The sequence below is a fragment of the Symphalangus syndactylus genome, chromosome 17 (genome assembly GCF_028878055.3).
Source record: "Symphalangus syndactylus isolate Jambi chromosome 17, NHGRI_mSymSyn1-v2.1_pri, whole genome shotgun sequence".
In the NCBI taxonomy this organism is placed as follows: domain Eukaryota; kingdom Metazoa; phylum Chordata; class Mammalia; order Primates; family Hylobatidae; genus Symphalangus; species Symphalangus syndactylus.
In genome coordinates, this window is record NC_072439.2 from 67250438 (window position 1) to 67271047 (window position 20610).

General features: G+C 32.1%; 1 long non-coding RNA gene across 4 annotated transcripts in view; it reads left to right on the forward strand.

Moving 5' to 3' along the window:
- Positions 1-20610, forward strand: part of LOC134732953 (uncharacterized) — a 473617-nt gene that overhangs the window by 356226 nt on the left and 96781 nt on the right. For all 4 annotated transcript variants that reach the window (XR_010116490.1, XR_010116491.1, XR_010116489.1 and 1 more), the window contains one exon: positions 5962-6157. This is a non-coding gene — a long non-coding RNA (uncharacterized lncRNA). The remainder of the gene's footprint in view (positions 1-5961; positions 6158-20610) is intronic.

A 20610-nucleotide genomic window follows, 5' to 3' on the forward strand; every position in this document is an offset into this window, starting at 1 on the left:
CACCCCCAGCTTTTGCCACGTAGCCTGAACAGAGTAGAGATTAGAGGAAAGGGTAACTTGTGAGGAATGTAATTTAACCTTTAAAAAGAAGGAAGTTTTCTACATGCATACGCAAAAACATGGATGGACGTGAAGGACATTATGCTAAGCAAAATAGATAGTAACAGAAAGATAATTACTGCTTGATTATGCTTAGGTATCTTAAATAGTCAAACTCAGAAACAGAAAGTGGAAGAGTGACTGCCACGGGCTGGCTGGTGGGGGAAACAGGGAGTTATTAAAAAAAAATGTCAGTTACATGAGATGAATAAGTTCAGATAATTGCTGTACAACATTGTACTTCTACTTAACAGTGCTGTATTGTTAAAGTATAGTTACGAATTTGTTAAGAGGGTAGATCTCATGTTAAGTGCTCCTAATGCAGTTTTAAAAAGTAAAGATATTTACTTATAACAACAACAACAACAAAAAACAGTTCTCAAGGAAAACTACTTTACTGGAGTATTATCTGAAATAGAGAATAGCAGCCCTGTCTATGCTTCCTGTATCACTTCAGGGGAATAAAAAGGCTGAGGATAATTTGAAAAGTCATATCTCAGTGGTACAGTCTCACCAGCAGGTTAAAATTTAATCATAGGACTACATCATTCTTTCCTTCTCCAACACCTACAACCACTTCAGTGAGATTTCTGTACAATAACAGATTATTAGTCCTGAAAGAACTACAAGTCTCAGTCTTTTTTTTTTTTTTAAAAAAAGAGGTCTCTAGGGACACCCAAAGATAACAAAGAAAACAAAAACTAATACCCCAGAGGAAATTTTAGTTTCTGATACCCACAGCTATTGCAGACAAAATACAGCGTAACTCCTAGGGAGACAAACATAAAAACTCATACGCAAGTATAATTTACTCCAGATCTATTTTGGAACATCAGACCCAGCTTAAAAAAAAACAAAAAATAAACAAACAAAAAACTATAACACATACTAAAAGACATAAAACACTGTTGTGACAGAAAAAGCATTACAATAAGACTTGGAAATACATGGAAATTCTCAGACAATTTAACTATGTAATCAAAATTATACGTACATAACTATGTATGCTAAAATTACTCAAGGCGAAAATGAAAAATATGCAAGAATAGATGTGTAGCAAAGGCAGATAAATTGAAACTCTAAGAACGAATTCAAAAGAAAATGCTAAGAAAAAATGCTATAGAGAAATAAAGAATATTTCAGATTGGTATAATCGTACACTGCAGATAACTGAGCAGTCATTTTGAAGGCATGTCAATAGAAACTTTCTGAACTGAAAATTAAAGGCAAAAATAATGAAAAAGATCAGAATATTCAAAAGTTATGAGACAAATAAAAATATACTCTATGCATAATAAAATTATCAGGGGAAGAAAGAAGAGAGAAATGAGCGTAATAAATATTTGAAGTAATATAAGCGGAAAAAATTCCAAAATAAGTGACAAACCTAAACCACACATCTAGAAGCCTCAGACAACACCAAACTGGATAAATATCAAAAAGTCTACACTTAAGCATGTAATATTTAAACTGCAGGAAACCAATGACAGAGAAAATCTTAAAAGATGCTACAAGAAAAAAAAAAACACCTTAATTAATTAATCTAATAGATATTTGTTCAAACTAATAACAGTAATAACGTATTGGTTGAATATAGCGTATTTATAAGTAAAATAAATGACAGCAAGTACAGGAGGGAGAAATCAGGAATATTCTGTTAAAAGGAACTTGCATTATCCATAAAGAGGTACAGTGTCACTTGAAAGTGGACTTAGTTATAAATTGATACTAGAAACCATAAGGAAATCACCAAAAAATTAAAAGGAAGAATAATCTATACGCTAAGAGAGAAGAGAAAGTGAAATCATATATATATGCTAAACCAAAGCCAAGGAAGACAGGAAAGAGGGAAATAATAAAAAAGATAAAAGAACAAGTGCAAAGACTGAAATAATAAAAAAGTAGATATGAATACAATTAAATCAATACTCACTTTAAATGTGAGTGGTCTACATACAAAAATTAATAGACAAAGAATGACAGAGCGGATAAAAAAAGGGCTAATCATCAGTGTATATAAGAAACCCACTTTAAATATGAAGATGAAGAGAGATGCAAAAAATATGAATCTAGACACTAACTTTATATGTTTCAAAAGTTTAATTCAAAATGAATGATAAACCTAAGCATAACATGCAAAACTGTAAAATTTCTAAAATATAATATAGGGAAAATGCAGGTGACCATACTGCAGATTGGTGGAATCATCCACCAAAAGCTTGACCCACGACACAAAACAATGTAAGAAGTTGGATATTATTAAAATAAAACAAAAAAATTCTAGTCTGTGAATAACATTGTTAAAAATATAAAGATACAAGCCACATTCTAGGAAAAATATTTGTAAAAAAAAACATATATATATCTGATAAAGGACATATATGTGTGTGTGTGTGTGTGTGTATATACATATATATGATAAAGTACATATATCCAAAATGCAAAAGTATGTGAAAAGTTTTCAACATCATATTTCATCAGGAAATTGTAAATTAAAACAATAATTAAAAATATATACTCTATAAATGCAGATGAGCCTGAAGAGCAAGAGGAATTCTCATTCATTGCTGCTGGGAAAGCAAGGTAGTACAGCCACTTTGGAAGACAGTTTGACAGTTATCTACAAAACCAAACATGTCTTACCCTGCAGTCCAACAACTGTCCTACATATTTACACAAATGAGTTGAAAATATATACACAGAAGAACCAGTACACAAGTGTTTATGGCAGCTTCACTCATAATTACCTCAATCTAAAAGTGACCAAGATGTACTTCAAAATATGAAAGGATAAAAAACTAGTATATCCATACGATGGAATATTATTCAGTGATAAAAAGAAATGAGCTATCAAGATATGAAAAGACATGGAAGAACCCTACACGAACATGTCTCAATCAAAGAAGCCAGTCTGAGAAACTACGTACTATATGATTCCAACTATATGGCACTCTGGAAAAGAGCAAACTATAGGAATAGTAGGTCAGTGGTTTTCCAGGGCCTTGTAGAAGGAGCTGAATGATTAATAATTGGAGCACAGTGGAATTTTAAGAATAAAACTTTCCTATATAACACCATAAAGTTGAATACATGACATGCATTTATCAAAATCTATAGAACTGTAAACACAAAGAATGAAACAATGTAAACTATGTAGTTTAAATAATAATTATGTGTTTATATTAGTTCAGTTGTAACAACTATACCACACTAATACAAAACGTAAATAATAGAGGAAACTGTGAGAAAGGGTTAGAGGGAATTTATAGGAACTGTATCAACTGCTCACTTTTCTCTAGGCAAAAAACTGTTCTAGTATATAAAGTCTAAAAATTAAGAAAAAATAAAAAGTCCAAAAGAATTTTAGTGCTCATAATGATAGAATAGCTTATACAAAAATAACCCTCTGGAGGCAATAATTATAAATAATGAAAAAAAACAGTTTAAAAAATTGAAGGCACAAGAGGCAGAATAAAGACAAGCTGAAAGTGGAAAATTTTAACCTCTTAACTCATCTATCCTGAATGAGTCCATGTTTATATGGCATTTCCCTTGATATTATGTCTTTGTCTATACAGTTTGTGGTAGCTAAAATGAAGGCAGAAATTTGTCATCTTATTAATTAAGGCTTCAGGGTATTGAGTTCAAGTTTGTCAGAACAGATGAAAATTAAGAGAAAGAGTCCTGGACAGATACGAGCCACAGAGAAGAGAGCTCTAGAATCTGAAAAAAACAAAACAAAACACCCAACGCTCAAATCCATGGCTGGCATCTTAACTGTGCATGTGTGGGGGAGACTTCAAAAATTCCAGTGGAGAGCAATAGCTGATAGGTTTTAAAAAATATATCTAGGCATAGATTTCTGCTTCAACCCGTCACATGGTAGACAGACTTTTGAGATTAAATCTTAATAAGCTACAGAATATTTGTAAACAAAACAGATTTTCCAACGAACTCCTAGAATTATCGTGTCTTAAGAGCTATAGAAGAGATTTGCACCAAGAAAAAGTCCAAAGTCAAAACAAATCTACTCTTAAAGTGTAAAAACCAAGCTTGTACAAGTTAAAAGTCATCAACCAGTAATTTCATTTTTATCAGTGCTTCTCAAGGGAAAATGACAGAATCCAGGGTCCTATGGCATATCATCCAAAATCTCCAACATAGAATCAACATTGCTAGATATGTGAAGAAACAGAAAAATGTAATTGAAGGTCAATTTTAAAAGTCAATAAAAAAAGTAAATACTGTAAGCAGATTTTTTCAAATATATTCAAGGACTTACAGGGAAAGGTGATTATGATAATGAATGCACAGGACATGCCAGCAGATAAAGTCAACTTTGAACAAGAATCATGTGAAAAGTATAAAACTAAAAAATACCATTTCTAAAATAAAATTCAGAAAAACTGCATAAGCTTAATAGCAGATTGTACATTGAAGAAGAAATGGCCAGTGACACTGAATACAAATTAATAGAAAGTATCAAATACAGAGAAAAAAGACAAAAACGCAGCATTTTAGGATAATATAAAACTAAGCATCGTATGTATAGTTGGAGTTATAGAAAAGGAGGACCAAAAAAAAATAGAGCAGAAAGGAAGGATTGAATAAACGGTACCTAAAATTTCTCCCAATTTGGTGAAGACATCATCTTATAGATCTGAGAAGCTTGATAAACCATATCATGCTGAGTACAAAGAAAAAATACGTACAGGTCCATTATAATAAAACTACTAAAGGTCAAAGCTGTTGAAAACATTTTGAAAAACACACAAAAATGGTGTATCATATATTGGGAAACAACAGTCAGAAATACAACCAACTTCTCATAAGGAAACTATGGAAGCCAGAAGACAGTGGAGGATATTTTTGCTGTTCTGATAAAAGAGAGAAAAGAAGATTTTTATACTCAGTTAAAAAACATTTACACTGTTGGTGGGAGTGTAAATTAGTTAAACCATTGTGGAAGACAGTGTGACAATTCCTCAAGCATCTAGAACCAGAAATACCATTTGAACCAGCCATCCCATTATTGGGTATACACCCAAAGGATTATAAATCATTCTACGATAAAGACACATGCACACATGTGTTTATTGCAGCACTATTTACAATAGCAAAGACTTGGAACCAACCCAAATGCTCATCAATGATAGACTGGATAAAGAAAATGTGGCACACATATACCATGGAATACTACGCAGCCATAAAAAAGAATGAGTTCATGTCCTTTGTAGGAACATGAATGAAGCTGGAAGCCATAGTTCTCAGCAAACTAACAAAGGAATGGAAAACTAAACATTGCATGTTCTCACTCATAAGTGGAAGTTGAACAATTAGAACACATGGACACAGGGAGAGGACCATCACTCACCAGGGCCTGCGGGGGGTGGGGGGAAAGGGGAGGTAGAGCCTTAGGATAAATATCTAATGCATATGGAGCTTAAAACTTAGATGATGGGTTGACAGGTGTAGCAAACCACCATGGCACATGTATACCTATGTTACTAACCTGCATGTTCTGCACATGTATCACAGAACTTAAAGAAAAAAAAAAAACTTTCAAAAATAAAAGTTTAATAAAAACTTGTTTTCAGACATAGTGAAGGTGAGAGACTAAATCACCAGTATATCTGTATTGCAAAAGGCCAAATATTTTATTTTATTATTATTATTATTATTATTTGGAGACAGAGTCTCACACTGTGTCTCCCAGGATAGAGTGCAGTGGCACAATTACAGCTCACTGCAGCTTCGACATCCTGGGCTCAAGTGATCTTCCATTTCTGCCTGACAATTAGCTGGAACTTCAGGTGCATGCCACTACACACACCTACATTTTTATTTTTTACTTTTTTGTAGATAAGGGGTTTCACCTTATTGCCCGAGCTGGTCTTGAAGTTCTGGGCTCAAGCAATCTGCCTGCATTAGCCTCCCGAAGTTCTGGGATTACCAACAAGAGCTACCATGCCTGTGCCAAAGCTGTTCTCTGAGCTGAAGAAAAACTACGAAAGATAGAAACTCAGATGTGCAGGAAAGAATATAGACACCAAAAAAGGTAAATATGTGGCTTAATATTATTTTTATTTTTTCTCTTCATTTTATTATATTACAATTGACTTGTTTAATTTGAGAATATATATAATATTGAACTGTGGTCTTTATTTCATTAACAATACGAACCGATTGCAAAATAGAAACTTTTAAATATTTTGAATTGAACGATAATGAAAATTCAACATACTAAAATATGTGAAATTTTACTTCTGCCTACTTTTAAGAAATAGTTTGAAGTTAAGCTTAAATACCTTCCTAAGAAGAACGAAGTTTTTTGTTCATTTGTTATCTTGAAAGAAGGTCTCACTCTGTAGCCCAGGCTGAAGTGCAGTGGCGTGATCATGGCTCACTCCAGCCTCGATCTCCAGGCTCAATAGATCCTCCCACTCTTGCCTCCCCGGTAGCTGAGACTGCATGTGCACCACCACGCCTGTATTTTTTTTGTAGAGACAGGGTTCTGCCATGTTGCCTAGGCTGGTCTTAAATTCCTGGGCTTAAGTGATGTCCCCACCTTGGCCTCCCAAAGTGCTGGGATTACAAGTGTATGCCTGTAATCCACTGCACCAGGCCAGTTTTTTCTTTTTGTTTGTTTTTTGGTTTTTATTAAACAATCTGTGATAAAATAGGAAAAAAGAGTAAATAAAATTCAAAATAATAAATGTCAAGATAAAACAATGAATGAGAAAACAATATATTAAAAATTAACCAAGCTGAAAGTTGTTTTATTGAAAAATATTACTAAAATTGATTTTTGAAAAGATAGCAAGATGCAATAAGATAAATGGGAGAAAATACCCTTTGCCAATATCAGGTACTGCAGACCGTAAAAGTAAAATTAGGCAAATTATCAATAAATTTATGTCTAGAAAAAAATCTACTGAGACAAAATAGAAAAATTATTTGAAGAACTTTAGTTAAGAAATTGGAAATAGAAGAAGTAGCAACTCTGATTATTCTGATACCTAATCAAAATAAATCCATATTTAAAACTTCCTAAGAAGAATGCTGCTGGCCAACCTAGCTCCAACATGAATTCTTTAAAATATTTAAATAATTAACTTTTCTAATCTTAAACTCTGGCAGAGAATAGAAAAGTAGGGACTACTTCCTAATCCTTTTAGAAGACAAGAATAACTTTGACACAAAAATTTGTTAAGAAAGAGTGAAGGAAAAAATGATGTACCAATTTATTTCATATACATAGAAGCAATTCCTGAATAAAATGTTAGCAAATAACGTTTTAAAATACATATAAAAATATTACAAAATGTTTTTTATTTCAGAAATATGAGGGAGGTTTGTATTTAAAACACAATAAATACCATTTTTAATAAATTAAATGTGGAAATATAATAATGTAAGAAAATTTATAGATACAGAAAAATATTTAATATATTTATTATTCAATTCATAATTAAGATCCATAGTAATCGAGTAATAGAACAGAAATATATTAATTTAATAAATAATGCCTTTAAAATATTATTGCAAACATCCTACTTTGCAGTGTTACAAAAAGTTGAGATAGCTAATGAGACAATAATGGTCCATTACGATTTTTATTTAATTTTATCCTTGAGATGAAATTAGCAAATCTAATAAGGAAAGAATAAATGAAAATGAGAATAAAAATACAACTATAATTATTTGCAGAAGAAATATTTATTCTTATTTATGTAGAAAATCCAAATACATCCACAGATATAGTATCAGTTAACTACAAGACCAATATATTAAAATAATTTTTATTTTTATATACCAATAGTAAATAATAAAAGTTTTAAAGGTTATTATTTATAGTAGCATTAAAACATCAAATACTTAGTAATACTTTCAGCAAAACATGTAATTCCTCTATATTGGAAACAAAAAAACATTATTAAAGGACTTCAAAGGCTTAAGTGAACAATGTGATAGACCATGTCTACTAATTAGAGGACTTCATACTGTTAACATAAAAATTCTTCCATATAAATATATATATATATAATTTAATCTCAATCAGATTCTCAACAAGTATTTTTTAAATGACAACTGTCTGTAAAATTAATATGAATGTGCATATAATCTTGACTAGACAAAACAATAAATACTGAAGAAGATGATCATAGCTGATAGAACACCTGAGATCAAGATTTGTAAAAAAAGTACATAAGGAAATAAAACAGTACAGGCAGTACTGGAACAAGGATATATAAACAAATTAATAACAGAATATAGACTCAAGAAACAGACTCTCACATGTACATTCACCTGATTAAAGACAAGAGGGACTACAGTGAAATGAGATAGGATTTTTGAAATATATAATAGGTAATGGGTAAATTATATATCCACATGGAAATAAAATAACTTGAGAATTACCTCACATCACAGATAGCTCAATTCCAGAGAGATTGTAGATTTAAACATAAAAGGTAATAGATTTTAGAAGACAATCGATGAAACTATATTTATGACATCACATCAAATAAGTTTTGTTGTTGTTGTTTATTTGTTTTTTTGTATTTCTGAGATAGAGTCTCGCTCTGTCGCCCAGGCTAGAGTGCAGGGCCGTGATCTCGGCTCACTGCAAGCTCCGCCTGCCGGGTTCACGCCATTCTCCTGCCTCAGATTTTAATAAAATAGAACACAAAGTGCTACCAATGAAAAATTAGCAAATTAGGTGAATTTAAAATAAAGTATGTTTATCAAAAGACACTGTAATATGATATCCAATTGCCAATTATGAAATACAGTGTTGCACCATAATTTGTCACCTGAGAAGAGTAAATTAAACCACAATATCAGACCGCACCAGAAGAAAGTTAAAAATAGAAAAGACAGCTAAAGTTTTGCAAGAGAATGAGTCAAAGGGAAACTCTTTATAAACTGCATTGGGAGGTAAATTGGTATGGCGACTTTGGAAAACTTTTTTGCAGTTTCTATTAATACTCGACATAGCTGTCTTAATCATAGTCTATTTGGGCTGCTACAAAAAAATACCATAAACTAGGTAGGTTATGAACAACAGAAATGTATTTCTCATTGTCCTAGAGGCTGGGGAGTCAACGATCAAAGTGCTGGCAGATTTGATGCCTTGTTGGGAATTAAGTTTCAATATATGAAATTTGGGGGGACATAAAAATTCAGACCGTATCAGGAACCATACCCTGTTTACCTAAAATTCTAACTCTCAGATAATCAAGAATATGTCCACCAAAAGACAAATACAAAAAAAAAAAAAAACAAACATTGACCAAAAAAGAGAAACATACCAGAATAATAATTACCAGTAATTTCACAATAATTTTCATTTAGAAACATTCACATTTCCATTGCAATAATGAATTCATACATTGTGATATATTCATAACTAGAATGTTATACAGCAATGAGAATGAATGAACTGAAACTACACACAAAAATGCATGAATTCACAAGTATAATGCTGAACAAAAAAGACAGACATATGTTTGCATTTATAAAATGATTTTTTAAAAAGACATTAGAAATCAGTAGTTATTAGCCATGGGCTTGAGGTTTTATGAAGGGAAGCAGCATGATGAGGACTTCTGGGTTACTAGTAATATTCTAGTATTCAGATCTTTTGATCTGGATGCTGTAACGTGAATGTTCTATTTTGTGAAATTTTTCATAGTGCTGTGCACATGATTTGTAGTACGCTTTTCTTGATATATGTTATAACGTAAAAATTCACATAGCAAAATGATTCACAATGTAGATTTTGTAACTGCTTTGACATTTCAGAAGTGACAAAGACTGTTTAAATACATATTATATTATCCAGTATTTTCCAAGTTATTTTGATTCCAGAACCTACTATTTATTTTATTATTTCAATATAAACCCACTATTTATTTTATTATTTCAATATAACACATTTTAACATCTGACAAAACTAGTGTTTTATGAAACACTTTGGAAAGGTCATCATATCTAAGGAATTGTAATTTTTATTGTTTTAATGAGATTCAAAAACTCCTATTATTGTTTGCACTTCAGCCACAAAATCTACTAAAATTCCCTGAATCACAATGTCTCTTTTTAAAAAGTGTTAATCATAATAACTACCTCAAAATGTTACTGAGTGAAAAATAAAAGAGACGTATTATATATCCCAGTTATTTTTGTTATAAATGATGAGCCAACCAAACAGCAGTGATACAAATATGTATTTCCTGAGGACTCAGTTTTGTCAAGTAAAAGAAAAGGAAAACATATCCCTATCAAAAAAATTATAAATAATATTAAATTTAATTCAATCTAGTATTTCCTTGATATACCTATTGGGAGCAGTCGCCACCGAAGAATCGATAATTGTATAACACTGTAGCAAAATAATCTCCTATAGCATTTGTATGTGCTTCAAGAATTACTACTCTTAGCCTGTTAACTGATACTCTTATATCTAAGCATTAAGACTTAATTTCAACACTATTAACGCTGTAGATACTAGCTAGATGATTTGGAATTTTCTACTTGATCTTCTATGACTTTTGTTTAGCTGGCTCTTTCATTGTTGATATAACTTATGAAAACCTATGGTGAAGGCAATATAAAATTCAGATTCTACATTAAGAAAGTGTAGAATCTGCCACTTTAGTGCCTATATTGACAATCTGTAACAAACTGCCCCCAAAACTCGGCAGTTTAAAACTATAAATATTTATTGCCTTACAATTTTTGACAGTCAAGTATCTATGTGAATATGGCTTAACCAAGAACCACTGGCTCCAGATAGATCACGAAGTTTTTCTCAAACATTCAGCTGTGGCTGTAATCCTCTTTCAGAGGTCCATGGCAGAAAGGAAGATCTGCCTCCACGTTTACTTACGTGGTTTTTGGTAGGACTTGACGTTTCACCACCTGGACCTATCTACAGGGATACCATACAACATTACAGCTGATTTTTTTCCAGGGTGAACAATACAAAAGAAAGAGTGAGAGAGATTGTGCCCAAGACAGAAACCACGGTCTTTTTATAACCTAATTTTGGAAATGACATTTTATCATCTCTATCATATTCTATTCAATAGAAGTTAATCAATAAGTGTAGCCCACACAAGAGGGGAAGGAAGGCTATGAGGGCATGTTACAGGGATCACTGGGAGCCGTGTGACAGTCTATGTACCTTAGCGCTTTCCATGTCTCCTCAGGCAAGACTTGGAATAACATTATACTAAGTCATACTGGGAAAGTGTGGATGTCTGAATAGGACAAAATACGAATACAAAAATTATAAATTCTTTTAAATATTATATTCAAGTTCACTGGAAAGTTTATAGAGGTGAGTAAAGATTACTACTGGTGGCCGGGCACGGTGGCTCATGCCTGTAATCACAGCACTTTGGGAGGCCGAGATGGGCGGATCTCGAGGTCAGGAGTTTGAGACTAGCCTGGCCAATATGGTAAAACCCTATCTCTACTAAAAATACAAAAGTTAGCAGGGCGTGGTGGCGGGTGCCTGTAGTCCCAGCTACTCGGTAGGCTGAGGCAGAAGAATTGCTTGAACCCAGGAGGCGGAGATTGCAGTGAGCCGAGATCGCACCACTGTACTCCAGCCTGGGCAACAGAGTTAGACTTTGTCTCCAAAACAAAAACAAAAATACTACTGGTAATGTTTACAAAATAATAGTAAAAATAGGAAGTTTTGGGAAATGAGCTATTAAAAAAAGTTATACTGTTAAAAAGTATTCATTGAGTATAGAAGTCTCCTAGAAGCAACAGGAAGCAACATACTGAGAAGTTTGACATTAATGCTTCTCAAAATGCTGTAAAACCTCAGAAATAATAGCATAGGCATCACAAAGATCCATGATGGATTCACTGGAGAATTGTCAGAGCAAACTTAATGGTCTCTCTTAGACTAGTAGATCATATGTAATATCATGATATCCAGAAAAAAAAATGTTTGATAGAGTCTCTCTTCTTTTTCATCCTCTTCTTCCTCCTGCTCTTCCTCCCTTCCTCCTCCTCTTTCTTCTTCTTCTTGTAAGATGTTGGAATATGCTATTAATAATGATATTGTTGATTAACAATTTACCAGTGACATTAATTACTGACAACCTATCAAACAGGTTCTAATAGAGTGACTAAAATGTTGTGTTAGCAGACATTAATATTATGATATAAAATCCTGTCAGAAATGTGAATGAACTTGAGCAATGAACCAAATCAAAAATTGATTTAATAAAAATACATATAAAATTATTTGGCTTTAAAATAGCGACTTTATTATAGGAATGTGGCTGAAAAAGTAATATGGCATTTTGGTGAGCAAATCTTGTTGCGGTGGCATGGGAACAGAAAAGTATTTGGAGTAATAACGTCGTTGAACCATAAGCCAGACACTAGGAAGCACTTTTGGAGGAAAGAGGAAAAATAGTTTAAAATGCCGCAGGGTCTAAAGAAAATTGTCTTTTCTGATGTTACTGCAGAGAACCAGTAAAATTTCCAGCTCCGGGAGAAAAACCACCGATGTTAGGGCCGAGTAAGAGACTGATCATGGCATTGATCTAAACCAGTGTTTCTCAAACGGTTTGCTATAAGGGCTCCCTTATACTCTTAGAAATAATTAAGGATCCTTAAATGTTTTCGTATATAAGTACTATATCTATTATTATTAAATGACACAATCTTTTTTAAATTTTCTATTTTAACTTAATATAAAAATAAGAAATGGACAAATGTTAACATAAAGAGTTTTTTAAAATAAAAAATGACTATACTTTTCCAAACCAAAAAATTTGAGAAGATTGGAATTATTTTATAATTTTGCAAGGCTGTTTAATATTGGGATTAATAGAAGACAGTTGTTTTCTGCTGTTTTGCATTTAATCTATCACAGTGTTTTATTTTGGTTTAAACGTGAATAAAGTTCAGCCTCAAATACATATTAAAATGTGAAGGGCATTTTAAATGTTAAAGTTTATTTAATATTTAAAGTTAGTTGCAATGTGGATTTTGAAACTACAACGTTGAGATTTGTGTACTTTATTACATCGAGATCCATTGTTCTATCTTACATTTTGAATTCACCTTGTATGCATAATTGTTCATTCAAAAAATGTAGTTTCACAGAACTATCCATATCTCCCAACTGCTGACATACTTTACTGTTCAAGCTAAAATTTAAATCACATTCATTTTTATCACTTGATCTCATTAGTAAAGCCTCTAAGTATTGGCAAGCTATTAAGCTCATGATGATGACAATGTATTTTCCAAATTTCTAATGTTTTACTTGAAAGCTCAGATTTCATTATTAACCACAAATAGGCCTGGTGGTGTGGCTCGTCCCCGTAATCCCAACAATTTGGGAGGCTGAGGTGGGGAAGATTGCTTGAGGCCGGGAGTTTGAGAACAGCCATAGAAACAGTGAGTCCCCTTTCTACAAAAAATAAAATGAATTAGCCAGGTGTGGTGGCATGTGCTTATAGGCCCAGCTACTTGGGAGGCTGCAGGGGGAGGATTGTTTGAGCCCAGAAGTTCAAGGCAGCAGTGAGCTAAGATCATTCCGCTGCACTTCAACTTGAGCACAGAGCAAGACCCTGTGTCAAAAAACAAATCAAAACAAAAACCCTTAAAGAATCACACAAAAATTTATTTTTTTTTTGGAAAAGTAGATTCATTTAATCCATATTGAAGAAAATGTTTGTCCAATATCCAAAACTTAACAACTGTAGTTTGTCTTTTTATAGTTCTTTCAAGTATAATGGTATTTCACAAAAAATGTGGCTGGGCCTACTCACAGTTCAAACTGCAAAATACTTTTCCTTCAGACAACCATGGTAATTCGGGTCTGAGCAGAAGGGTTTTTATGTGTACGTTCTATTTTATCACATAAAATATTGAAAGCAATTGCACCAGATGATTGATATCTAATGAAATAAGTAATTTTTATTTCTTCATCAAAGATATTCTCAAGTGAAACTGGATTATTTTTTAATTTCAAATTTGCTACTGTGAAGAATTCAATGATTACTTGTACAGTTAAGTTCTTTAATTCATGCTCAAGTACCCAGAGCTTTATATTTTGTTGCTTTACAACCATCAGTGCAAATGTCATCACAGTCAAAAAGGCTAATCATGTCTTAATATTATAGGAAAATTGTCCTACCTTCATGGATACCCTGGAACAGTTTTGAGGACACATTAGTGTCTGCAGACTACCCTTTGAGAAACACTAATTCTTACTTAAAAATTGTCGAGACTTGATGACTAATCTTGTTATTGCAATGTTGAAAACAGTACTTGTTATTAGCATAGCCAATCAGAAAAAACCCAGAGCGATCTTTGAGACCTAGTTTCTAATTTACTTTTATATTGGAAACAGACGTAGCAAACTTAAACTTTTACAAAACAAGTGTAAAACATCAAATTGGTCCAATTTAATTTTTTTATGGTTTAGGAATTATCATAGAATCAGTGCCAATTTAAGACTGCTGTAAGCATGGAATTCTTGTGTGAATAGTTGAGGAAATCGGAGCAAGTGTCTTGACTCTATAATGGTTGTGTGTGTACCTTATCTTTATTATACATTCAAGGGGAATCATCTAGAAAGCTTCAGACCAAAGCTATTTATCTTAATATACGTGAGTACTTTATCTAACTTCTGGTAAGTTTTTTCAATTTATAGTGGAGAATGAATTTATAGATAAAATCTCTAGACCTATAATTATTTTTATTGGTTTTGGTCTTTATTCTGATTTAGTGGACTCTGGGGAGACCACAAAAATTATTTAATATGCCACAGCTCCTATAGGATGAGATTTTGTTCTATTGACTGGAATATAAATTAGTTCATTTGAGCCATGGAGCCTTCACTTATAGTACAATACATCTAAATCTCCATCTTAATGTAAGCTATTTTTATTTATAGGTAAGAAAAAATGTATTTTTCTTTATACCATATTTCACGTATTTCCTTAAAATTATCTTCATTCTCTACATTTAAAAATTAGTAGCTATCTAATTTAAACCATCATTTCATAAGCATTTTTTCTTAGTTCTTCTACATATAGCCAATCAGTATTTTGATGTTGATATATCGTTTATATAATTTAGATGTAAATCAGTAGCAAATCGTCATTCAAATATGGGGTAGATAAGTCTGTAGTTTGTCTGAAATTATATCCCAAGAGAATACATGAAATAAATGACTAGAATTCTCCATGGAGGAAACTAAAAAGAAATGGAGTTTTATTTTTGAGAAAAAGAAATATTTTAGATTCTGTGCTGTTACAGAGATCATGTATGAAATCAACGGTGGAAATTAAAAGATTCAGATTGGATTCCTCTATTAGACATTATAATAATAAATATATGTGTAAACCTTGTAATCGTGTTACATTTTAAAAACCACTTTATATGTCCTTTTTGTGTATTAACTCATTTAATTCTGACAAGTCTGCAAGTTAACTATTTTATATCTCTCTGTTTTTCATATGAGGGCATGCAGACATAGAATTTTTAATTGTCCAATAAGTCATTGCTGAAAAATTGTTAAGACTTCAGGCCCCAGAGTCTATGCTATTTTTGGATTTTAAAAAAATTGTCTAGAAGTGGCAATGAAACACTGAAAGAATACTAATGGAATTACTTCTTTGTCCAGAAGTACATAAAGTATGGTAGAATGAATACCCTCCTCCTCTTAAGAAAGCTTCAGAGGGGGAAAAGGACATGTGTTAGCCTCAGGCAAGGACAGGTAGGAAGAATTCTGTGAAAAGTTGCAGGTTAAAGGAGGATCTCTTTTTAATGGACAGGGGTTTCAGAAATTGTTGTGGAAATGATTGAGAAGAAGCACAGCACAGCGCAGATATAAGGATGTCAGTTATGTAAGATGTACAAGGATGTGAAGCATGGGGCTATTAACTGGCCCCGCACTGTCAGGTCGAGTGGCGATTGTTGACACCGAGCAGTGTACTGCATCCATCTAAGATTTTAAGTATAATATGGAAAAGCTGTATTGTTGAACCTGAAAGGTTCTACCTTTTGTAACGGGGAAATATATCTCTTAGATAAAGCAACAATGGCTAATACACAGCTAGCATATTCCATTTCTAACTTTTTATTTATTTGCTTATTTCATATAATTATATTAATCTTTTAAGGCCCTGCCTTATTATGTTTCTTTTTTAATTACATGGAAAATTAAAGATAATTACAGTTATACAATTTCTACACATATACTCACTATTCAAAAGTAGAAACAATATATTTATTTCAGATCATTCTGTCCTTCTAAGAGTAATAATTTATAGGTAAAGCTGTAGCCCTCTATGTTCCTCTTCATCTCAGATTTTTTCTTTTATATCCCCAGTGAGAGCCACTATTATTATATTTGATGTAAACCCAAACTATATGTCCAATACTTTAACTCCAAATGAATACTATATAATTCATTTATCAGAAAAGCACTAAGTAGTTCCTTAAAATTTCTATCTATCTTGTGTACACATTTATTTCATATATAGAAAACATAACTAAATATAATAAACAATAGTTTAAAGCTGTTCAGTGAAATAAAAGAGTTCTAGAGAGAAAATTGTGAGGCATTATTGAAAGATATAAATAATATTTGAATAAATGAAGAGATGTTCATGTTTTTGAGTGTTAAGGCTCAATTTGGAAATGTTAAATTCTCCAAATTAAAATATACAGATAATACAGTTATATTTAAAAATCCAAGTAGTTTTTTGATGGGAGAAATCTTGATGAATTGATTCTACAATTCTTCCAAAAGTGTAAAAATTTAGGATTGTCTAAGACAGTTCTGTAAAGGAAAACAAACAGGAGTTGTATGTTTTTACCATAAATCATTGAGTATGGGTTATTTTCTACTTTGTTAAACATTGCTCATGTTTTCCAAATGTATGGGCTCTTGGTAAATTGAAAAAAATAAATGAAGAAAGGATAGACTATTCAGCAAATTGCATTGAAGCAACTGCCTTCTGGAAAGAGAAAAATGTAGGTTGCTATCGCTTGTTTTTTTTTTGTTTGTTTTTTGAGACAGAGTCTTGCTCTGTCACCCAGGCTGGAGTGCAGTGGCCCAGTCTTGGCTCACTGCAACCTCTGCCTCCTGGGTTCAAGTGATTCTCGTGCTTCAGCCTCCAAGTAGCTGGGGATACAGGCGTGCACCACCAAGACCAGCTAATTTTTGTATTTTTAGTAGTGACGGGATTTCACCAGGCTGGCCAGGCTGGTCTCGAACTTCTGAGCTCAAGTGATCTGCCTGCCTTGACCTCCCAAAGTGCTGGGATTACAGGTATGAGCCATAACGCCCAGCCGGGAAAACAATTTTAAAGTTAAGGAAACCAGTTATTAATTCATAAGGGATCTCCTGTGTGCTTTTTCACAGTACACATCGTATGTAATCAATTATGTAGAGTTTTTGCATAGATTTTTTAGATTCTCGCTTGTAAAGCAAGATTAGAGATTTTATAAATGGATACATTTCTACATAATTATTATCAAACTATTATGCCAAAAAAAAGTCAAAATTAGAATGCTAATAAAAAAATAGAGATGCTTTGGTGAAGAGTGGGAAATGAAACCACTAAAAGGTCTTTTTTAAGGGTCGTTTGTTTCCTTGTAAATTACTGTTAATTTTTGACTCTACTTTCTAAGCCCAGGATATCTTTGGAATATCTATAGAAATATGGTATTCATAATAAGGGAGATAAACTGGTTTCATTAAGCAAGATTATTCCTTTATTTGTTCTGGTCTTGCAACTTTTCTGTTCATTGTTGATTAAATATGACATTGTGGTTTCTTGTTGAGAACAGTTTCCTTGGAATAACAACTAAAAGGCTTTTGAAATTTCTCATTTAGTTCTGTTTTTATATCATATAGGGCCCTTCAAATGTAGTTCATGCTTTTTGTTCCAGAAAAAAAAAAGAAAAATAAATAAATCATAAAAGCAAAGGTGAGGAATGTGTTGACCCTTGTCTTTCAGGACATAAAGCTCTATAATACTGGGAACTGGCATGTTCACTAAACTCTTTACAATCTTCCTTCCTTTAATACCAAACCTATCAACTACATTAAACATGATTTTTTCCCTACAACCTTAATACCACTTAGCACCCTAAAATATATAACATAAATCCATAGTTATCCCCAAAATAGACTTTATTTTCCACATTTTTTCTGTAATTTTTCCACAAAGCCACGTCAAATGAAAACAATAAAATTCTTAACGTAGGCAAGTGCTGTTCTTCAATTAATGTAAGATATGAATAAAATAAATTTTATGAAACTTTTATTATTATTTACTAATAGTGAGATTGTTATGCAAGTGATACTTCAATATAAGTCACCTAGTTTCTAATCCTAGATGATCTTCAAAGACTGGTTTCCAGACCAGCAGCATCAGCATCACCTAGAAACTTGTCAGAAAAGCAAATTACTGCCCAGACCTACTGAATTAGAACTTCTGGGAATGAGGTCCAGGATTCTAAGTTTTAATAACTTTCCCAGTGATTCTGATGTAAGGTAAAATTTGAAAACAACAGCTTCTAATATCACAAGCATAGAAATTCTCAAACCTTTCTTAAGACTGATCACATGGGAAATTATCTGGTTTTGTCATATAGAATTCATATTTCTTTTTATTTTGTGTGATCAATTACACTTATTAACCACAGTAGAATTTTGTGCTTAGTATTTAATTTTGGAGTACACTAAAGTAGGAACTTTAACTAACATCAGGTGACAAAGGAAAGGTTATTTTTCTTTTAAACTCCTGTGATAGTAAATCCCAGAGAAAGAGACATTTTGATGGCTAAAGAAATCATGAGTCTTTACTAAAAGGCATCAGCTTAAAAGTCTTGGACAATATGGGAATTTTAAATCATAAATATTTAATATTTTTGTTCAGTTGCCTATCTCTTTCTGCCTAGCTTGTTGCCTCTGAATGTAGGAGAGAATATATCTCATAAAAGCCAATGTTAACGATGGCTACTGCTCTCTGGTGATTGATTGATGCACTTAGCTTGAAAAGTCTATAATCTCGCAAATATTGCTACAGAGAGGTTGAATTTAAATATGATAATGTTTCTGTTTTGTATTGCTTTCGAACATGCTAGTACTTTCTTTAAGGAGAACAAAACAATTAACTTTAGCCAACGATTTAAAAAATTATCCATCTAATCTGATTTGAGACTTGCTATGTATTTTTAAATTATGTTTTAGCATACTGTTTTCATCAACTAACTGCATTCTTTTATAAATTACTTGAGACTTCTAGGGCTTACTCTTTTTAAATATCAGAGTTTCTACTGTGTTTTTAATGGTTTTCAACATTAGATTTTGATTTTTAATTAGAGAAATGATTATTGCAATTAATTTCACTGTTATCACAATAATGGCAATGTCACCCAAATTGATTCATTTTAATAAGATAAATAACTTTGTTAAAAATATTTTTCATAATTCAATAAACAAATACAATTAATATTAAGTAATAAATAATAAAAAAATTGGTGATCAAAGAAAATGAAATCCACTTAAATCTGTGAATTAAGTAATGATGAAAGCTCAAACTGTGGCAAGAGAGAACCACAGAGAACACAGAAATCTCATAATACTCCTCATAAATAACCCATGGAAAACATGTGGTTTCCTTTGATACATTAAGGTCTTGTTTTATTTTTAAATGTTTCAGTGGTTGAATGAAAGAGTGAGATAGGGAAAGCAGAGAGGAAAAGAGGTGAGATGAAAAAGAGAGTGACTGTATGGAAGAATTAAATTTTACACATAGAATGTCTCAATATAAGATTTTCCAGTGAAGAATCTAAATTATATAAATTAATCAATTTCTAAAATTAAAATATCCCCAAACTACAGTAGAAGAGTGTCTCAATAAATATGTCAATGCTATGTGGATTTTCTCTGTCCTGTAGGATTTGACTGAGTAAATTAAAGGCTCACAATGCATGTGCTGTCAGAATCAAAACGTCTATTGTGGTAAAATATTTTTCATCAATTGTTCCAAATATATCTGGAAGTAGTGATGGCAATTGACTGTGGTCACTGAAAAGTATAATTTCACCAAAGAAAAAGAACAAAAAAACCTGAATAGGACAAATGTTAGATGGTTTTCAGGGAAAAGAAATTAACTCTTGTACAATGATTGTATTAATAAAAAGATGTTTCAGTTAAGAGGTTTTTAAAAGATCATCTGTCTTGGCTCTTAACTTAAAAATAGGCTTTTTATGTATACTCAAATTTCTTTGTTTCTTTTTTGTATATATGACTTTTTAAAAAGGCATCTGTTTCCAACTTCTGAAGAATGTGAGATATCTTAGTTAACAATGGCAAGAAATACTATGTTCATGCAATCTAGAACAATCCTTTGTACAAAAAGTGCTCTAGTTATTATTTGTAGAATAGAAATATTTGAAGAATTGAGACCAATACATTTTTAAATGATTTATATAGTTAAGTAT